The sequence below is a fragment of the Panulirus ornatus genome, chromosome 54 (assembly GCF_036320965.1).
Source record: "Panulirus ornatus isolate Po-2019 chromosome 54, ASM3632096v1, whole genome shotgun sequence".
Lineage (NCBI taxonomy): Eukaryota > Metazoa > Arthropoda > Malacostraca > Decapoda > Palinuridae > Panulirus > Panulirus ornatus.
This window is the reverse complement of record NC_092277.1, coordinates 6,751,680-6,771,273: the sequence shown is the minus strand read 5'-3', so window position 1 is coordinate 6,771,273 and position 19,594 is coordinate 6,751,680. Positions and strand designations below refer to the sequence as shown.

The following is a 19,594-nucleotide window of genomic DNA, read 5'->3' as shown; positions in this document are numbered from 1 at the left end:
ATAATATTTGTAAGTGAATAATTAGTTGTAATGGAGCGTTATTGTAGGAAAGTTTCGAGATGTGTTGACCAACAAATGTACACAATGCTACGGCTGTTGCCATCCAGAGAGAACGGATGCCCATCGGTTGGTCGAGATACTTCCAAACTTTCCTACAATAACGATACATTACAACTAATTATTCACATACAAACATTATCATCTTATACATTACAAAATTACGAAGCAGAATTAACATATTTCATGTATAAATAAATGTTTCTATATGACAAATTTCACGATATAAGAAGGCCTTCAAATGTATGTTTTTTGGGTTAACTAAAGTAAACACAAGAAGGAAATGAGAGCACAGTATAATAACGATTTCAGATAATGTCACAAACCACAATGGTTTGTTAATATGTAAATTATAATGGATAAATAGGCTAAATGTTGTACAGATATAAAAACATGAAAAAACTAAAAAAAAAAGTTTGCCTGGTGTGAGAATCGAACTCACGACCTTGAGCTTTTGAGGCTCACGCTCTGCCACTGAGCTAACCAGGCGGTAATATAATACAAAAAAAATCTTCTATTTGAATTGCTAGAAAATCCCGACATTTTCTTGTTTGGCTCTTCCGTCTGCTCCTGGTCTTAGAAAGTGCCGGATGGATTTATATATATATATATATATATATATATATATATATATATATATATATATATATATATATATATATATATGAGCCTGATGGGAAATAACCGGTGTAGATCCAGTTGATCACCAAGGTGAGATGAAGGGTATTCGAGTACATAATATTCCAATAGTCATTTCCCTATTAGGGGCCATCATATCCTAGCGGTAACGCTCCCGCCTGTTGCACATGGGTCCCGGGTTCGATCGTGAGTGTTGGAGGTTTGTATGATATATATAAATATTGTGCTCATAGTTTGTTCATGTATTTAGTTGAGTTTGCCCAAAAAACATACATTTGAATACGTTCTTATATGTTGAATTTTGTGATGTAGAAACATTTATTTCTACATGAAATATGTTAATTCTGTTTCGTAATTTTGTAATGTACAAGATGATAATGCTTGTATGTGAATAATTAGTTGTAATGGAGCGTTATTGTAGGAAAGTTTGGAAGTATCTCGACCAACCGATGGGCATCCGTTCTCTCTGGATGGCAACAGCCGTAGCATTGTGTACATTTGTTGGTCAACACATCTCGAAACTTTCCTACAATAACGCTCCATTACAACTAATTATTCACTTACAAATATTATCATCTTGTACATTACAATAGTACGGAACAGTATTAACATATTTCATGTATAAATAAATGTTTCTATATCACAAATTTCACGATATAAGAAGGCCTTCAAATGTATGTTTTTTGGGTTAACTAAAGTAAACACAAGAAGGAAATGAGAGCACAGTATAATAACGATTTCAGATAATGTCACAAACCACAATGGTTTGTTAATATGTAAATTATAATGGATAAATAGGCTAAATGTTGTACAGATATAAAAACATGAAAAAACTAAAAAAAAAAGTTTGCCTGGTGTGAGAATCGAACTCACGACCTTGAGCTTTTGAGGCTCACGCTCTGCCACTGAGCTAACCAGGCGGTAATATAATACAAAAAAAATCTTCTATTTGAATTGCTAGAAAATCCCGACATTTTCTAGTTTGGCTCTTCCGTCTGCTCCTGGTCTTAGAAAGTGCTGGAGGGGATTATATATATATATATATATATATATATATATATATATATATATATATATATATATATATATATATATGAGCCTGATGGGAAATAACCGGTGTAGATCCAGTTGATCACCAAGGTGAGATGAAGGGTATTCGAGTACATAGTATTCCAATAGTCATTTCCCTATTAGGGGCCATCATATCCTAGCGGTAACGCTCCCGCCTGTTGCACATGCGTCCCGGGTTCGATCGTGAGTGTTGGAGGTTTGTATGATATATATAAATATTGTGCTCATAGTTTGTTCATGTATTTAGTTGAGTTTGCCCAAAAAACATACATTTGAATACGTTCTTATATGTCGAATTTTGTGATGTAGAAACATTTATTTATACATGAAATATGTTAATTCTGTTTCGTAATTTTGTAATGTACAAGATGATAATGCTTGTATGTGAATAATTAGTTGTAATGGAGCGTTATTGTAGGAAAGTTTGGAAGTATCTCGACCAACCGATGGGCATCCGTTCTCTCTGGATGGCAACAGCCGTAGCATTGTGTACATTTGTTGGTCAACACATCTCGAAACTTTCCTACAATAACGCTCCATTACAACTAATTATTCACTTACAAATATTATCATCTTGTACATTACAATAGTACGGAACAGTATTAACATATTTCATGTATAAATAAATGTTTCTATATGACAAATTTCACGATATAAGAAGGCCTTCAAATGTATGTTTTTTGGGTTAACTAAAGTAAACACAAGAAGGAAATGAGAGCACAGTATAATAACGATTTCAGATAATGTCACAAACCACAATGGTTTGTTAATATGTAAATTATAATGGATAAATAGGCTAAATGTTGTACAGATATAAAAACATGAAAAAACTAAAAAAAAAAGTTTGCCCGGACCAGGGATTGAACCAGGGACCTCTCGATCTTCAGTCGAGCGCTCTCCCGACTGAGCTACCCGGGCCTCAATTATATAAAAAATTTGGGGGGGTATTTATCCTACCCAAAAGTATTTTGTTGTGTTGTGGTGTGATGATGACGTAGGTGACGTGGTGTAGTTTGTAGCAGTTTGGTGGTGTGATGATGATGAAGTAGGTCATGTGATGTAGCAGAAAGGTGAGGGAATTGGCCATGTATCATGATGGTGTATGGCAAGATCATATGATCATACCTTCCCGCTTGTTCACCCCGGAAATTGCTCTTCTGATACTTCTACAGTTTGGGTATGTGTTTGTTAGACGAAATATTAACATAAGAATAGTGTAATATTAAATAAAATTATAATATAATAATGATTTAGATTTGTTATAGGTCAAGATGTGTAGCTGAAGCGGAAGAGCGAAATATGGTACAGGTCAGCCATTACTGGGTCGACGACACATACTGAAAATTACTGCCTTTATTATTATTATTATACATTCATCTGTGTGTCAGTTGTTTTAAATATTTGTTTTGTTTGTTGAGTAAAACTTGTCTTTCAGATATTGTTTCCTTGAGAAATGGTAGTTAATTGAGAGGTTCATAAAGTGTGAGGTCAACATTATGTGATATTTCCAGTAAAGTCGAGGTAGTATTTACCAATGGCGTCTTGATGTTTTATGGTCCTGGCCATAGATTATCACCACCACATAGACGACTGGCTGACAACTAGCCACAATTGGATATCATAAACCCCTAAACTATGGCTGGTTCCTGGGGCCCTCCAGCCTTCCATACGTTCCTGATAAGATCTTTTTATATGTTTTTTCAGAGAAACAAGACACGTGTGCATCTCTGTAAAGTTACACACACACACACATTACTTCTTCAGATAATGTCTGCAATAAAAGGTCAAGCTGAAAAGTTGTTCTATTTCGTAATGGGTTTGACTTGATATTTGGAATGAATGTTTAGCCTATCTAAATTTGACAGTTGAGGTTATTTATTTGGATAGTGTTTCCAGATTGTAATTTGGAAGGAGTGTCCTGGATGATGAGCCCCAAGATGACCTAAGGTTGTTGTACAAGATGGAAAACAATTCCCAAGCTTTTCTTCCATTTTGGTTTCAAGAATTGAATTGAGCCATTTTTTTATTTCCTTGCATCTGTATGAAATATTTCTTAAGGTATAACTATTAAATGAATGATTTTCTGTATGTTTTCTGGTAATATTTGGCTTGTGTTTATTTTATTGTGGTACTATGGTACGACAGCCACATTGATGGATATAGCTATTAAGACTTGCAGCACAACACATGATGCTTTCCTTAAGGCACATAACTTGTACCTACACAAGGTCCACAATTATTTTTTAAGCTTATATTTAAGAGAATTGATATGACATACAGTTTGTTGTGCAACTATGTAGTTGACAAGGGCAAATATAATCGGTTTAATTTTCAGTTTGATGAATGCTGGCCTGAACCCTTGCTTGCTTAATTCAAAATGAAGTGCATTAAGAAGTTGCAGCAAATGATGGAGAAGGATTATACTTGAGCATACAGGTGCTTGACCAGGAGGCATCATGATTTGTAGACACTGCCAATCCCTCCTCAGATAAGTCAGCAGAGCCTGCAATCTCAACCCTCTTGTTCAGACCAACAGCCCCATCTATTCCAAGGACAGACTTAAATGAAACATTTGTTAGTAATGTTGTGAAAGGTCTTATAGCAGTTTAAAACTTTCAGAGCTATGTTATTCATGTTTGTGGTTTTACATAATGAATCAATATTCACAAAGAAATATGTGATTCTTAAGTAGAGAGGGAATGGTCCCAGAGCCCTTTTTTGCACTTCATTGAGAATATAAATTTATCTGCCACTACTGGCATCAAAGCAGAGCAGTTTTATGCTGAACTATACTTAGATTATCATATTGACAGAGTAGTAGGGAAGTGTGCGGTACTGTGATTTACATACACACATACAGCAGCCATATGTATGTGTATGTGTATACATATATATACACACAGAGACATATACATATATACACATGTACATAATTCATACTGTCTGCCCTTATTCATTCCCGTCGCTACCCTGCCACACATGAAAAGAAAAGCCCCTCCCCCGCTTCTGCTCGAGGTAGCGCAAGGAAAAGACAATGAAGGACTTCTTCGTTCACATTCAGTCACCAAAACCACAGCTCCTTTTCCACATCCAGGCCCCACAAAACTTTCCAATGATTACCCCAGACGCTTCACATGCCCTGGTTCAATCCATTGACAGCATGTCGACCCTGGTATACCACGTCATTCCAATTCATTCTATTCCTTGCAGGCCTTTCACCCTCCTGCAAGTTCAGGCCCCGATCACTCAAAATCTTTTGCACTCCATCTTTCCACCTCCAATTTGGTCTTCCACTTCCCCTCGTTCCCTCAACCTCTGACACATATATTCTCTTGGTCAATCTTTCCTCACTCCTTCTGTCCATGTGACCAAACCATTTCAAAACACCCTTTTCTACTCTCTCAACCACACTGTTTTTATTACCACACATCTCTCTTACCTTATTATTACTTACTCGATCAAACCCCCTCACACCACATATTGTCCACAGACATCTCATTTCCAGCACATCCACCCTCCTCAGCACAACTCTATCCATAGCCCACGCCTCGCAATCATATAACATTGTTGGAACCATTATTTCCTCAAACATACCCATTTTTGCTTTCCGAGATAATGTTATCGACTTCCACACATCCTTCAACGCTCCTAGTACTTTCGCCCCCTCCCCCACCCTATGATTCACTTCCGCTTCCATGGTTCCATCCGCTGCCAAATCCACATCCAGATATCTAAAACACTTCACTTCCTCCAGTTTTTCTTCATATATATATATATATTTTTTTTTTTTTGCTTTGTCGCTGTCTCCCGCGTTTGCGAGGTAGCGCAAGGAAACAGAAAAAAGAAATGGCCCAACCCACCCCCATACACATGTATATACATACGTCCACACACGCAAATATACATACCTACACAGCTTTCCGTGGTTTACCCCAGACGCTTCACATGCCTTGATTCAATCCACTGACAGCACGTCAACCCCGGTTTACCACATCGCTCCAATTCACTCTATTCCTTGCCCTCCTTTCACCCTCCTGCATGTTCAGGCCCCAATCACAGAAAATCTTTTTCACTCCATCTTTCCACCTCCAATTTGGTCTCCCTCTTCTCCTCGTTCCCTCCACCATATATATATATATATATATATATATATATATATATATATACAACAGTAGTTCCAACAATGTTGTATGGTTGCGAGGCGTGGGCTATGGATAGAGTTGTGCGCAGGAGGATGGATGTGCTGGAAATGAGATGTTTGAGGACAATGTGTGGTGTTAGGTGGTTTGATCGAGTAAGTAACGTAAGGGTAAGAGAGATGTGTGGAAATAAAAAGAGCGTGGTTGAGAGAGCAGAAGAGGGTGTTTTGAAATGGTTTGGGCACATGGAGAGAATGAGTGAGGAAAGATTGACCAAGAGGATATATGTGTCGGAGGTGGAGGGAACGAGGAGAAGAGGGAGACCAAATTGGAGGTGGAAAGATGGAGTGAAAAGGATTTTGTGTGATCGGGGCCTGAACATGCAGGAGGGTGAAAGGAGGGCAAGGAATAGAATGAATTGGAGCGATGTGGTATACAGGGGTTGACGTGCTGTCAGTGGATTGAATCAAGGCATGTGAAGCGTCCGGGGTAAACCATGGAAAGCTGTGTAGGTATGTATATTTGCGTGTGTGGACGTGTGTATGTACATGTGTATGGGGAGGGTTGGGCCATTTCTTTCGTCTGTTTCCTTGCGCTACCTCGCAAACGCGGGAGACAGCGACAAAGTATAAAAAAAAAAAAAAAAAATATATATATATATATATATATATATATATATATATTTTATTTTATTCATTTTGCTTTGTCGCTGTCTCACGCGTTAGCGAGGTAGCGCAAGGAAACAGACGAAAGAATGACCCAACCCATCCACATACACATGTATATACATACACGTCCACACATGCAAATATACATACCAATACATCTCAATGTATACATATATATACACACAGACATATACATATATACACATGTACATGATTCATACTGTCTGCCTTTATTCATTCCCATCGCCATCTCGCCACAAGTGGAATAACTAACCCCCTCCCACCTCATGTGTACGAGGTAGCGCTAGGAAAGACAACAAAGGCCCCATTCGTTCACACTCAGTCTCTAGCTGTCATGTAATAATGTACCGAAACCACAGCTCCCTTTCCACATCCAGGCCCCACAAAACATTCCATGGTTTACCCGAGACGCTTCACATGCCCTGGTTCAATCCATTGACAGCACGTCGACCCCAGTATACAACATCGTTCCAATTCACTCTATTCCTTGCACGCCTTTCACCCTCCTGCAAGTTCAGGCCCTGATCACTTAAAATCTTTTTCACTCCATCTTTCCACCTCCAATTTGGTCTCCCACTTCTCCTTGTTCCCTCCACCTCTGACACATATATCCTCTTGGTCAGTCTTTCTTCACTCATTCTCTCCATGTGACCAAACCATTTGAAAACACCCTCTTCTGCTCTCTCAACCACACTCTTTTTTTTCATCACACATCTCTCTTACCCTAACATTACTTACTCGATCAAACCATCTCACACCACATATTGTCCTCAAACATCTCATTTCCAGCACATCCACCCTCCTGTGCACAACTCTATCCATAACCCATGCCTCACAACCATACAACATTGTTGGAACCACTATTCCTTCAAACATACCCATTTTTGCTTTCCGAGATAATGTTCTCGACTTCCACACATTCTTCATGGCTTCCGGGATTTTCGCCCCCTCCCCCACCCTATGATTCACTTCCGCTTCCATGGTTCCATCCGCTGCGAAATCCACTTCCAGATATCTAAAACACTTCCTCCAGTTTTTCTCCATTCAAACTTACCTCCCGATTGACTTGATCCTCAACCCTACTGTACCTGATAACCTTGCTCTTATTCACATTTACTCTCAACATTCTTCTTTCACACACTTTACCAAACTCAGTCACCAGCTTCTGCACTTTCTCACATGAATCAGCCACCAGCGCTGTATCATCAGCGAACAACAACTGACTCGCTTCCCAAGCTCTCTCATCCCCAACAGACTGCATACTTGCCCCTCTTTCCAAAACTCTTGCATTCACCTCCCTAACAACCCCATCCATAAACAAATTAAACAACCATGGAGACATCACACACACCTGCCGCAAACCTACATTCACTGAGAACCAATCTCTTTTCTCTCTTCCTACACATACACATGACTTACATCCTCGGTAAAATCTTTTCACTGCTTCTAAGAACTTGCCTCCCACACCATATAGTCTTAATACCTTTCACAAAGCATCTCTATCAACTTCATCATATGCCTTCTCCAGATCCATAAATGCTACATACAAATCCATTTGCTTTACTAAGTATTTCTCACATACATTCTTCAAAGCAAACACTTGATCCACACATCCTCTACCACATCTGAAACCACACTGCTCTTCCCCAATCTGATGCTCTGTACATGCCCTCATCCTCTCAATCAATACCTTCCCATATAATTTACCAGGAATACTCAACAAACTTATACCTCTGTAATTTGAGCACTCACTCTTATCCCCTCTGCCTTTGTACAATGGCACCATGCAAGCATTCCGCCAATCCTCAGGCACCTCACCATGAATCATACATACATTAAATAACCTTACCAACCAGTCAACAATACAGTCACCCCTTTTTTAATAAATTCCACTGCAATACCATCCAAACCCGCTGCCTTGCCGGCTTTCATCTTCCGCAAACCTTTTACTACCTCTTCTCTGTTTACCAAATCATTTTCCCTAACCCTCTCACTTTGCACACCACCTCGATCAAAACATCCTATATCTGCCACTCTATCATCAAACACATTCAACAAACCTTCAAAATACTCACTCCACCTCCTGACATCACCATTACTTGTTATCACCTCCCCATTAGCCCCCTTCACTGAAGTTCCCATTTGTTCCCTTGTCTTACGAACTTTATTTACCTCCTTCCAAAACATCTTTTTATTCTCCCAAAAATTTAATGATACTCTCTCACCCCAACTCTCATTTGCCCTCTTTTTCACCTCTTGCACCTTTCTCTTGACCTTCTGCCTTTTTCTTTTACACATCTCCCACTCATTTGCATTATTTCCCTGCAAAAATCGTCCAAATGCCTCTCTCTTCTCTTTCACTAATAATCTTACTTCTTCATCCCACCACTCACTACCCTTTCTAATCTGCCCAACTCCCATGCTTCTCATGCCACAAGCATCTTTTGCACAAGCCATCACTACTTCCTGAAATGCATCCCATTCCTCCCCCACTCCCCTTACCTCCTTTGTTCTCACCTTTTTCCATTCTGTACTCAGTCTCTCCTGGTACTTCCTCACACAAGTCTCCTTCCCAAGGAAACTTACTCTCACCACTCTCTTCACCCCAACGTTCTCTCTTCTTTTCTGAAAATCTCTACAAATCTTCACCTTCGCCTCCACAAGATAATGATCAGACATCCCTCCAGTTGCAGCTCTCAGCACGTTAACACGTAATCCAATAACACTCTCTCGCCATCTCTCCTACTTACATACATATACTTATGTATATCTCTTTTTAAACCAGGTATTCCCAATCACCAGTCCTTTTTCAGCACATAAATCTACAAGCTCTTCACCATTTCCATTTAGAACACTGAACACCCAATGTATACCAATTATTCCCTCAACTGCCACATTACTCACCTTTGCATTCAAATCACCCATCACTATAACCCGGTCTCGTGCATCAAAACCACTAACACACTCACTCACTCAGCTGCTCCCAAAACACTTGCCTCTCATGATCTTTATTCTCATGCCCAGGTGCATATGTACCAATAATCACCCATCTCTCTCCGTCAACTTTCAGTTTTATCCATATCAATCTAGAGTTTACTTTCTTACACTCTATCGCATACTCCAACCACTCCTGTTTCAGGAGTAGTGCTACTACTTCCCTTGCTCTTGTCCTCTCACTAACCAATGACTTTACTCCCAAGACATTCCCAAACCACTCTTCCCCTTTACCCTTGAGCTTTGTTTCACTCAGAGCCAAAACATCCAGTTTCCTTTCCTGAAACATACTACCTATCTCTCCTTTTTTCTCATCTTGGTTACATCCACACACATTTAGACACCCCAATCTGAGCCTTCGAGGAGGATGAGCACTCCCCGTGTGACTCCTTCTTCTGTTTCCCCTTTTAGAAAGTTAAAATACAAGGAGGGGAGGGTTTCTGGTCCCGCTCCCGTCCCCTTTAGTCGCCTTCTACGACACGTGAGGAATGTGTGGGAAGTATTCTTTCTCCCCCATTCCCATGGATAATAGGTATACTTACATAGTTATACTTCCATAGGTATACTTATGTATATCTCTCTTTTTAAACTAGGTATTCCCAATCACCAGTCCTTTTTCAGCACATAGATCTACAAGCTCTTCACCATTTCCATTTACAACACTGAACACCCCATGTACACCAATTATTCCCTCAACTGCCACATTACTCACCTTTGCATTCAAATCGCCCATTTCTATAACCCAGTCTAATGCATCAAAACTACTAACACACTCACTCAGGTGCTCCCAAAACACTTGCCTCTCATGATCTTTCTTCTCATACCCTGGTGCATATGCACCAATAAATACCCATCTGTCTCCATCCACTTTCAGTTTTACCCATATCAATCTCGAATTTACTTACTTACACTCTATCACATACTCCTACCACTCTTGTTTCAGTGGTAGTGCTACTCCATCCCTTGCTCTTGTCCTCTCACTAACCCCTGACTTTACTCCCAAGACATTCCCAAATCACTCTTCCCCTTTACCCTTGAACTTCATTTCACTCATGCCAAAACATCTAGGTTCCTTTCCTGAAACATACTACCTATCTCTCCTTTTTTCTCATCTTGGTTACATCCACAGACATTTAGAGACCCCAATCTGAGCCTTCCAGGAGGATGAGCATTCCCTGCATGACTCCTTCTTCTGTTTCCCCTTTTAGAAAGTTTAAATGCAAGGAGGGGGAAGGGTTTCTATCCCTCCCGCTTCTGTCCTTTTTAGTTGCCTTCTACAACACGTGAGGAATGTGTAGGAAGCATTCTTTCTCCTTTATTATACTTTGTCGCTGTTTCCTGCATTAGGAAGGTAGTGCAAGGAAACATATATATATGTTGGTTGGTTTTTTTTTTTTTTTTTTTGCTTTGTCGCTGTCTCCCGCGTTCGCGAGGTAGCGCAAGGAAACAGACGAAAGAAATGGCCCAACCCACCCCCATACACATGTATATACATACGTCCACACACGCAAATATACATACCTACACAGCTTTCCATGGTTTACCCCAGACGCTTCACATGCCTTGATTCAATCCACTGACAGCACGTCAACCCCGGTATACCACATCGCTCCAATTCACTCTATTCCTTGCCCTCCTTTCACCCTCCTGCATGTTCAGGCCCCGATCACACAAAATCTTTTTCACTCCATCTTTCCACCTCCAATTTGGTCTCCCTCTTCTTGTTCCCTCCACCTCCGACACATATATCCTCTTGGTCAATCTTTCCTCACTCATTCTCTCCATGTGCCCAAACCATTTCAAAACACCCTCTTCTGCTCTCTCAACCACGCTCTTTTTATTTCCACACATCTCTCTTACCCTTACGTTACTTACTCGATCAAACCACCTCACACCACACATTGTCCTCAAACATCTCATTTCCAGCACATCCATCCTCCTGCGCACAACTCTATCCATAGCCCACGCCTCGCAACCATACAACATTGTTGGAACCACTATTCCTTCAAACATACCCATTTTTGCTTTCCGAGATAATGTTCTCGACTTCCACACATTCTTCAAGGCTCCCAGAATTTTCGCCCCCTCCCCCACCCTGTGATCCACTTCCGCTTCCATGGTTCCATCCGCTGCCAGATCCACTCCCAGATATCTAAAACACTTCACTTCCTCCAGTTTTTCTCCATTCAAACTCACCTCCCAATTGACTTGACCCTCAACCCTACTGTACCTAATAACCTTGCTCTTATTCACATTTACTCTTAACTTTCTTCTTTCACACACTTTACCAAACTCAGTCACCAGCTTCTGCAGTTTCTCACATGAATCAGCCACCAGCGCTGTATCATCAGCGAACAACAACTGACTCACTTCGCAAGCTCTCTCATCCCCAACAGACTTCATACTTGCCCCTCTTTCCAAAACTCTTGCATTCACCTCCCTAACAACCCCATCCATAAACAAATTAAACAACCATGGAGACATCACACACCCCTGCCGCAAACCTACATTCACTGAGAACCAATCACTTTCCTCTCTTCCTACACGTACACATGCCTTACATCCTCGATAAAAACTTTTCACTGTTGGTTGGTAAGGTTATTTAATGTATGTATGACTCATGGTGTGGTGCCTTAGGATTGGTGGAATGCTTGCATAATACCATTTTTCAAAGGCAAAGTGGATAAAAGTGAGTGCTCAAATAACAGAGGTATAAGTTTGTTGAGTATTCTTGGGAAGTTATATGGGAGGGTATTGATTGGGAGGGTGAAGGCTTTTACAGAGCATCAGACTGGGGAAGAGCAGTGTGGTTTCAGAAGTGGTAGAGGATGTGTGGATCAGGTGTTTGCTTTGAAGAATGTATGTGAGAAATATTTAGAAAAGCAAATGGATTTGTATGTAGCACTTATGGTTCTGGAGAAGGCATATGATAGAGTTGATAGAGATGCTCTGTGGAAGGTATTAAGAATATATGGTGTGGGAGGCAAGTTGTTAGAAGCAGTGAAAAGTTTTTATCGAAGATGTAATGCATGTAAGGCATCTGTTTCCTTGCACTACCTCACTATTTCATATTTGTCGGGGTGGCGACGGGAATGGATGAAGGCACCAAGTATGAATATGTATGTTTATATATATATATATATATATATATATATATATATATATATATATATATATATATATCTATGTGTGTATATGTATGTATACTTTGAAATGTATGTGCATGTATATATGCGTGTGTGGGCGTTTATGTATATACATGTGTATGTTTTGGGTTAGGCCATTCCTCGTCTGTTTCCTTGCACTACATCTTTAACATTTGCGATGTTTATTAAGGATAATAAATTGATAAATATGCTTTACCCAGAGTTAGTTGTACTTTTGATGGTATTCCCAAACTAACTGTCACAATTTTTTCAGAAGCAATTAAAAGTTGTCACCAACAACAAAACTATTAAAGAAATGTGGAACAAAAATAAGGGGATCAAAAAACAGCTGCAAGTTAATTCATCTGAAATAAACAACACCTCTAAAAAAAGGATAGGAAATGCTTCAAGGTATGTGCCTTTATCATAATGTTTTAGATTTCTTTTTTTAGGGTTCTGGTAAATTGTTCAAAGTACAAAAAAAAAATTACAGCAAAAAAGTTTTGTTTTAGGTACCCACTACCAGAGCCCTAAAGCCTACACATTTCTTCGTAACATTTTTGCCTTGACTTTTGTAGGTACATTGTAAAGTTGGTTATGCAGAATTTATATGAATGTAGTTTGGATTACCCACACACTAAATATGTTGAAAGATAAAGCTGGGATGACAAAGACAGAGGAAAAATTATTTTTTGATGGGATGGGTCTTATGGAATATGAATTTTATAATGGAATGTCTGGTGGAGAAGTGTTTAAGATTGGAATTGGAGAGTGGTTGTTTTGTGCTTGTTGGATTACTTTGGTGGATATGTGCTTTGCCGTTGTGCTTGTTAGAGATCAGGGAATCAATTAGTATAGTTTGTTGAAGTATGAAACAGTGGTAAGTTTTTTAAGTCTGCTTTGGGGTTGCTGGTTGGAAATGAAGTGGTTTGAAAAGGAAGGGTATATACTACTGTAGCAAAGGTTTGGGTATTAAACGTAATGAGTTTTATTGCATTGGAAGAATTTTTGCTTCATTGTGTATATGTTATGTTTTTATTGCTAGACAGTTAGTGATTATTCTGAGTGCTCTGTTTTGTATGGTATACAGCTTAGTCATATGTGCTTTTGACCTGGTGAATGATCAGGTGAAGTATAGTTTGGGATGAAGCAGATGAATTCTTATTCTTGTCCAGAGATGGGGCCAGTAAGTGTTTTGAGGCTGTTTAATGTGTTTGTAACCTTTATGTTGATGTTTGCAGTGTGGGGAATGATTGTTATGCTTGTGTCATTTATGTCAGAATAGTTTGTGTTTTGTTCAAATGCAATGGTTGAAGATTTAGTGAGGTGGAAAGATGCAGGTTAGATTCATGTTTGTCTGGGACTAAGAGGGTGATTCTAGACTTTTGTGTTGATAAGGATATTTTATTTTAACTATGTGATGTAGTTGCTTGGGCAGTGTCAGGGTGCTGTGACATGATTGTGAAGTTATATGTTTAGAAGAAGACTTTCATGCTAGGATATGTGGGAGTTGATGAAGGTCATTTTGGAAGAGACTGAAACTTAGTAGAAAGCTGTTACCTTCATGCATACATAAATTGAAATATGATGGAAAGGCAGTCAGAACCTCAGAATATTAAGAATTATTACATGTTGAAATTGTTACCTTTTTTCTTCTTATATCAAAAATTGTGATCTTCTGTTTTCACTGGTTGAAAAGGGTAAAAGGGAGCATAAATGTGAGGTAAGGAAAGAAGTATTGAATAATTATCTCTTCTTGGAAATAGTCTACTATGTTAAATAGAACTTTGTGTTTGGTAGGCTTAAAGAATATGAATGAATAGAATGTGACACTCGCAGCCATGAACAGGATATTTTATCAGTTCAAACATGCCTCTATGGGATTGATTTTGAGTAATGATGACCATTCAGTCTTCCCAAGTACAGTATTAGCGCATACAAGTATCAGGTTTTCTCATTAGAATCTAGATAGAATGGATTAGTTTTTGTTTGTTGTAAACAGTATAAACTTTATTATTTATTCTATTTATTTTGTTATACTTTGTCGCTGTCTCCCGCGTTAGTGAGGTAGCGCAAGGAAACAGACAAAAGAATGGCCCAAGCCACCCTTATACACTTGAAAATACATACATGTCCACACACGCACATATACATTTCAGTGTATATATATATATAATATATATATATATATATATATATATATGTATATGTAATATATATATATATATATCCCTATGAATTTTATAATGAGAGAAGAGATTCTATCATTGGGAGGGAAGATTATGGAGAACATGGAAGGTCAGACAATTTGGCAAATAATGCATTAGTAATCATAGTCAAGGAACTAATTAAAAAGTGGAAACATGTATCGTTATTTTCTTTTATGATGGAGTTATGTATAATGATTTTTTAAAAGCACTGCTTCAAACTGCAGTAATGTAAAGTACAGGAAACTGGATTTTGTGTCATATTTACTGTATGTAATCAGGATTCAGTTCATAGATCAGTTTTCAGTGTATAGCATGGGCCTGCATTACTTGTCCTATCAAAACAAACCTTTTATAAGTCATCATATTTAATACATTAAAATTTTGATAAAAAGTATGAAAAATAAAATAAGTTGTATAAAATGAAGAAATTTAAAGAGGAGGGAGTAATGAGAAAAGTGAGTATCATGTCTTTTAAAGAAAGTTGACTGGAATATGTTGAAAAACCTAATTTTAACCAGACTGAAAAAAGCAAAGAATTTATTTACTGTGTTGCCTCTTTTGCATCAAAACATAGAGCAGGAACAGTAAATAAGAAAGACAAAAACTAAAATCAAATTTTGGCGTCTTTATCCACATCTTAAAGGGAAAAAACCTAGAGGCTGGAAAGATATATTACATCCCTGGGGATAGGAGAGAAAGAATACTTCCCATGCATTCCTCACGTGTCGTAAAAGGCAATTAAAGGGGAGAGGAGCAGGGAGCTAGAAACCCTCCCCTCCTTGTATTTTAACTTTCCAAAGGGGAAACAGAAAAAGGAGTCACGCAGGGAGTGTTCAGCCTCCTCGAAGGCTCAGACTGGGGTGTCTAAATGTGTGTGTGGATGTAACCAAGATGAGAAAAAAGGAGAGATAGGTAGTAGTTTGAGGAAAGGAACCCGGATGTTTTGGCTCTAAGTGAAACAAAGCTTAAAGGTAAAGGGTAAGAGTGGTTTGGGAATGTCTTGGGAGTAAAGTCAGGGGTTAGTGAGAGGACAAGAGCAAGGGAAGGAGTAACACTACTCCGGAAACAGGAGTGGTGGGAGTATGTGATAGAGTGTAAGAAAGTAAACTCTAGATTGATATGGGTAAAACTGAAAGTGGATGGAGACAGATGGGTGATTATTGGTGCATATGCACCTGGGCATGAGAGGAAAGATCATGAGAGGAAAGTGTTTTGGGAGCAACCGAGTGAGCATGTTGGCAGTTTTGATGCATGAGACCAGATTATAGTGATGGGTGATTTGAATGCAAAGGTGAGTAATGTGGAAGTTGAGGGAATAATTGGTGTACATGGTGTGTTCAGTGTTGTAAATGGAAATGGTGAAGAGCTTGTAGATTTATGTGCTGGAAAAGAACTGGTAATAGGGAATACCCTGGTTTAAAAAGGGAGATATACATAAGTATATGTATGTAAGTAGGAGAGGTGACCAGAAAGCATTACTGGATTACGTAGTAATTGATAGGCGTATGAAAGAAAGACTTTTGGATGTTAATGTGCTGAGAGGTGCAACTGGAGGGATGTCTGATCATTATCTTATGGAGGCAAAGGCGAAGATATGTAGAGGTTTTCAGAAAAGAAGAGAGACTGTTGGGGTGAAGAGAGTGGTGAGAGTTAGTGAGTTTGGGAAGGAGACTTGTGTGAGGAAGTACCAGGAGAGACTGAGTACAGAATGGAAAAAGGTGAGAACAAAGGACATAAGGGGAGTCGGGGAGGAATGGGATGTATTTAGGGAAGTAGTGATGGCTTGTGCAAAAGATGCTTGTGGCATGATAAGTGTGGGAGGTGGGCAGATTAGAAAGGGTAGTGAGTGGTGGGATGAAGAAGTAAGATTATAAGTGAAAGAGAAGAGAGAGGCATTTGGATGATTTTTGCAGGAAAATAATGCAAATGAGTGGGAGATGTATAAAAGAAAGAGGCAGGAGGTCAAGAGAAAGGTGCAAGAAGTGAAAAAGAGGGCAAATAAGAGTTGGGATGAGAGAATATCATTAAATTTTAGGGAGAATAAAAAGATGTTTTGGAAGGAGGTAAGTAAAGACAAGGGAACAAATAGGAACATCAATGAAGGGGGCTAATGGGGAGGTGATATCAAGTAGTGGTGATGTGAGAAGGAGATGGATTAAGTATTTTGAAGGTTTGTTAAATGTGTTTGATGATAGAGTGGCAGATATAGGGTGATTTGGTCGAGGTGGTGTGCAAAGTGAGAGGGTTAGTGAAAATTATTTGGTGAATAGAGAAGAGGTAGTAAAAGCTTTGCAAAAGATGAAAGCTGGCAAGGCAGTGGGTTTGGATGGTATTGCAGTGGAATTTATCAAAAAGGGGGTGACTGTATTGTTGACTGGTTGGTAAGGTTATTTAATGTATGTATGACTCATGGTGAGGTGCCTGAGGATTGGCGGAATGCTTGCATAGTGCCATTGTACAAAGGCAAAGGGGATAAAAGTGAGTGCTCAAATTACAGAGGTATAAGTTTGTTGAGTATTCCTGGTAAATTATATGTAAGGTTATTGATTAAGAGGGTGAAGGCATGTACAGAGCACCAGATTGGGGAAAGGCACTGTGGTTCCAGAAGTAGTAGAGGTAGAGGATGTGTGGATCAGGTGTTTGCTTGGACGAATTTATGTCAGAAATACTTAGAAAAGCAAATTTGTATGTAGTATTTATGGATTGGAGAAGGCATATGATAAGTTGATAGAGATGCTCTGTGGAAGGTATTAAGAATATATGGTGTGGGGGGCAAGTTGTTAGAAGCAGTGAAAAGTTTTTATCGAGGATGTAAGGCATGTGTACGATTAGGAAGAGAAGAAAGTGATCAGTTCTCAGTGAATGTTGGTTTACGGCAGGGGTGCGTGATGTCTCCAAGGTTCTTTAATTTTTTATGGATGGGGTTGTTAGGGAGGTGAATGCAAGAGTTTTGGAAAGAGGGGTAAGTATGCAGTCTGTTGGGGATGAGAGAGCTTGGGAAGTGAGTCAGTTGTTGTTCGCTGATGATACAGCGCTGGTGGCTGATTCGGGCAAGAAAGTGCAGAAGCTGGTGACTGAGTTTGGTAAGGTGTGTGATAGAAGAAAGCTGAGAGTAAATGTGAATAAGAGCAAGGTTATCAGGTACAGTAGAGTTGAGGGACAAGCCAATTGGGAGGCAAGTTTGAATGGAGAGAAACTGGAGGAAGTGAAGTGTTTTAGATATCTGTTAGTGAATTTGGCAGCCGATGGAAGTATGGAAGCGGAAGTGAGTCACAGGTTGGGGGAGGGGGCGAAAGTTCTGGGGGCGTTGAAAAATGTGTGGAAGTCGAGAATGTTATCTTGGAAAGCAAAAATGGGTATGTTTGAAGGAATAGTGGTTCTAACAATGGTATATGGTTGCGAGGCATGGGCTATAGATAGAGTTGTGCGGAGGAGGGTGGATATGCTGAAAATGAGATGTTTGAGGACAATATGTGGTGTGAGGTGGTTTGATCGAGTAAGTAATGAAAGGGTAAGAGAGATTTGTGGTAATGAAAAGAGTGTGGTTGAGTGAGCAGAAGAGGGTGTTCTGAAATGGTTTGGTCACATGGAGAGAATGAGGGAGGAATGTGATTGACCAAGAGGATTCATGTGTCAGAGGTGGAGGGAACAAGGAGAAGTTGGAGACCAAATTGGAGGTGGAAAGATGGAGTGAAAAAGATTTTGAGTGATCGGGGTCTGAACATGCAGGAGGGTGAAAGGTGTGCAAGGAGTAGAGTGAATTGGAACAATGTGGTATACCAGGTTCGATGTGCTGTCAGTGGATTGAACCAGGGCATGTGAAGCATCTGGGGTAAACCATGGAAAGTTCTGTGGGGCCTGGATGTGGAAAGGGAGCTGTGGTTTCGGTGCATTATAAATAACAGCTAGAGACTGAGTGTGAGCAACTGTGGCCTTTGTTGTTTTTTCCTAGTGTTACCTCGCACACACGCGGGGGGAGGAGGGTGCCATTTCATGTGTGGCGGGGTGGCGACAGGAATGAATAAGGGCAGACAGTATGAATTATATACATGTGTATATATGTATGTGTTTGTGTGTATATATATGTATATGTTGAGATGTATAGGTATGTATATTTGCATGTGTGGACGTGTATGTATACACATGTGTGTGTGTGGGTGGGTTGGGCCATTCCTTCATCTGTTTCCTTGCACTACTCTGCTAACGCGGGAGACAGCGACAAAGTATAGAAAAAATTTTTATCAAAATTTTAATGTATTAAATATGATCGGGGCCTGAACATGCAGGAGGGTGAAAGGCGTGCAAGGAGTAGAGTGAATTGGAATGATGTGGTATACCGGGGTCGACGTGCTGTCAATGGATTGAACCAGGGCATGTGAAGCGTCTGGGGTAAACCATGGAAAGTTCTGTGGGGCCTGGATGTGGAAAGGGAGCTGTGGTTTCAGGTGCATTATTATATGACAGCTAGAGACTGAGTGTGAACGAATGGGGCCTTTGTTGTCTTCCTAGCGCTACCTTGCGCACATGAGGGGGGAGGGGGTTGTTATTTCAGTGTGGCGGTGTGGCGATGGGAAATGAATAAGGGCAGACAGTATGAATTATGTACATGTGTATATATATATATGTCTGTGTGTGTATATATATATGTA

General features: G+C 39.6%; 1 long non-coding RNA gene and 3 other non-coding genes across 5 annotated transcripts in view; 1 reads left to right on the top strand and 3 right to left on the bottom strand.

The window, feature by feature from the left end:
* LOC139765366 (uncharacterized) overlaps positions 1-13,420 on the top strand; it is a 65,366-nt gene extending 51,946 nt beyond the window's left edge. The window contains exons 2-3 of one of the 2 annotated variants that reach the window (XR_011716654.1): positions 4,103-4,341; positions 13,013-13,420. This is a non-coding gene — a long non-coding RNA (uncharacterized lncRNA). Of the gene's footprint in view, positions 1-4,102; positions 4,342-13,009 lie in introns of both variants that reach the window. The other variant, XR_011716653.1, reaches the window with a different exon arrangement.
* Positions 475-546, bottom strand: TRNAL-CAA (transfer RNA leucine (anticodon CAA)). Its single transcript has one exon. It is a non-coding gene; the product is annotated as a tRNA-Leu (tRNA).
* Positions 1,545-1,616, bottom strand: TRNAL-CAA (transfer RNA leucine (anticodon CAA)). Its single transcript has one exon. It is a non-coding gene; the product is annotated as a tRNA-Leu (tRNA).
* TRNAF-GAA (transfer RNA phenylalanine (anticodon GAA)) lies at positions 2,613-2,685 on the bottom strand. The gene has a single exon. It is a non-coding gene; the product is annotated as a tRNA-Phe (tRNA).
* Positions 13,421-19,594: the final 6,174 nt, after the last annotated feature.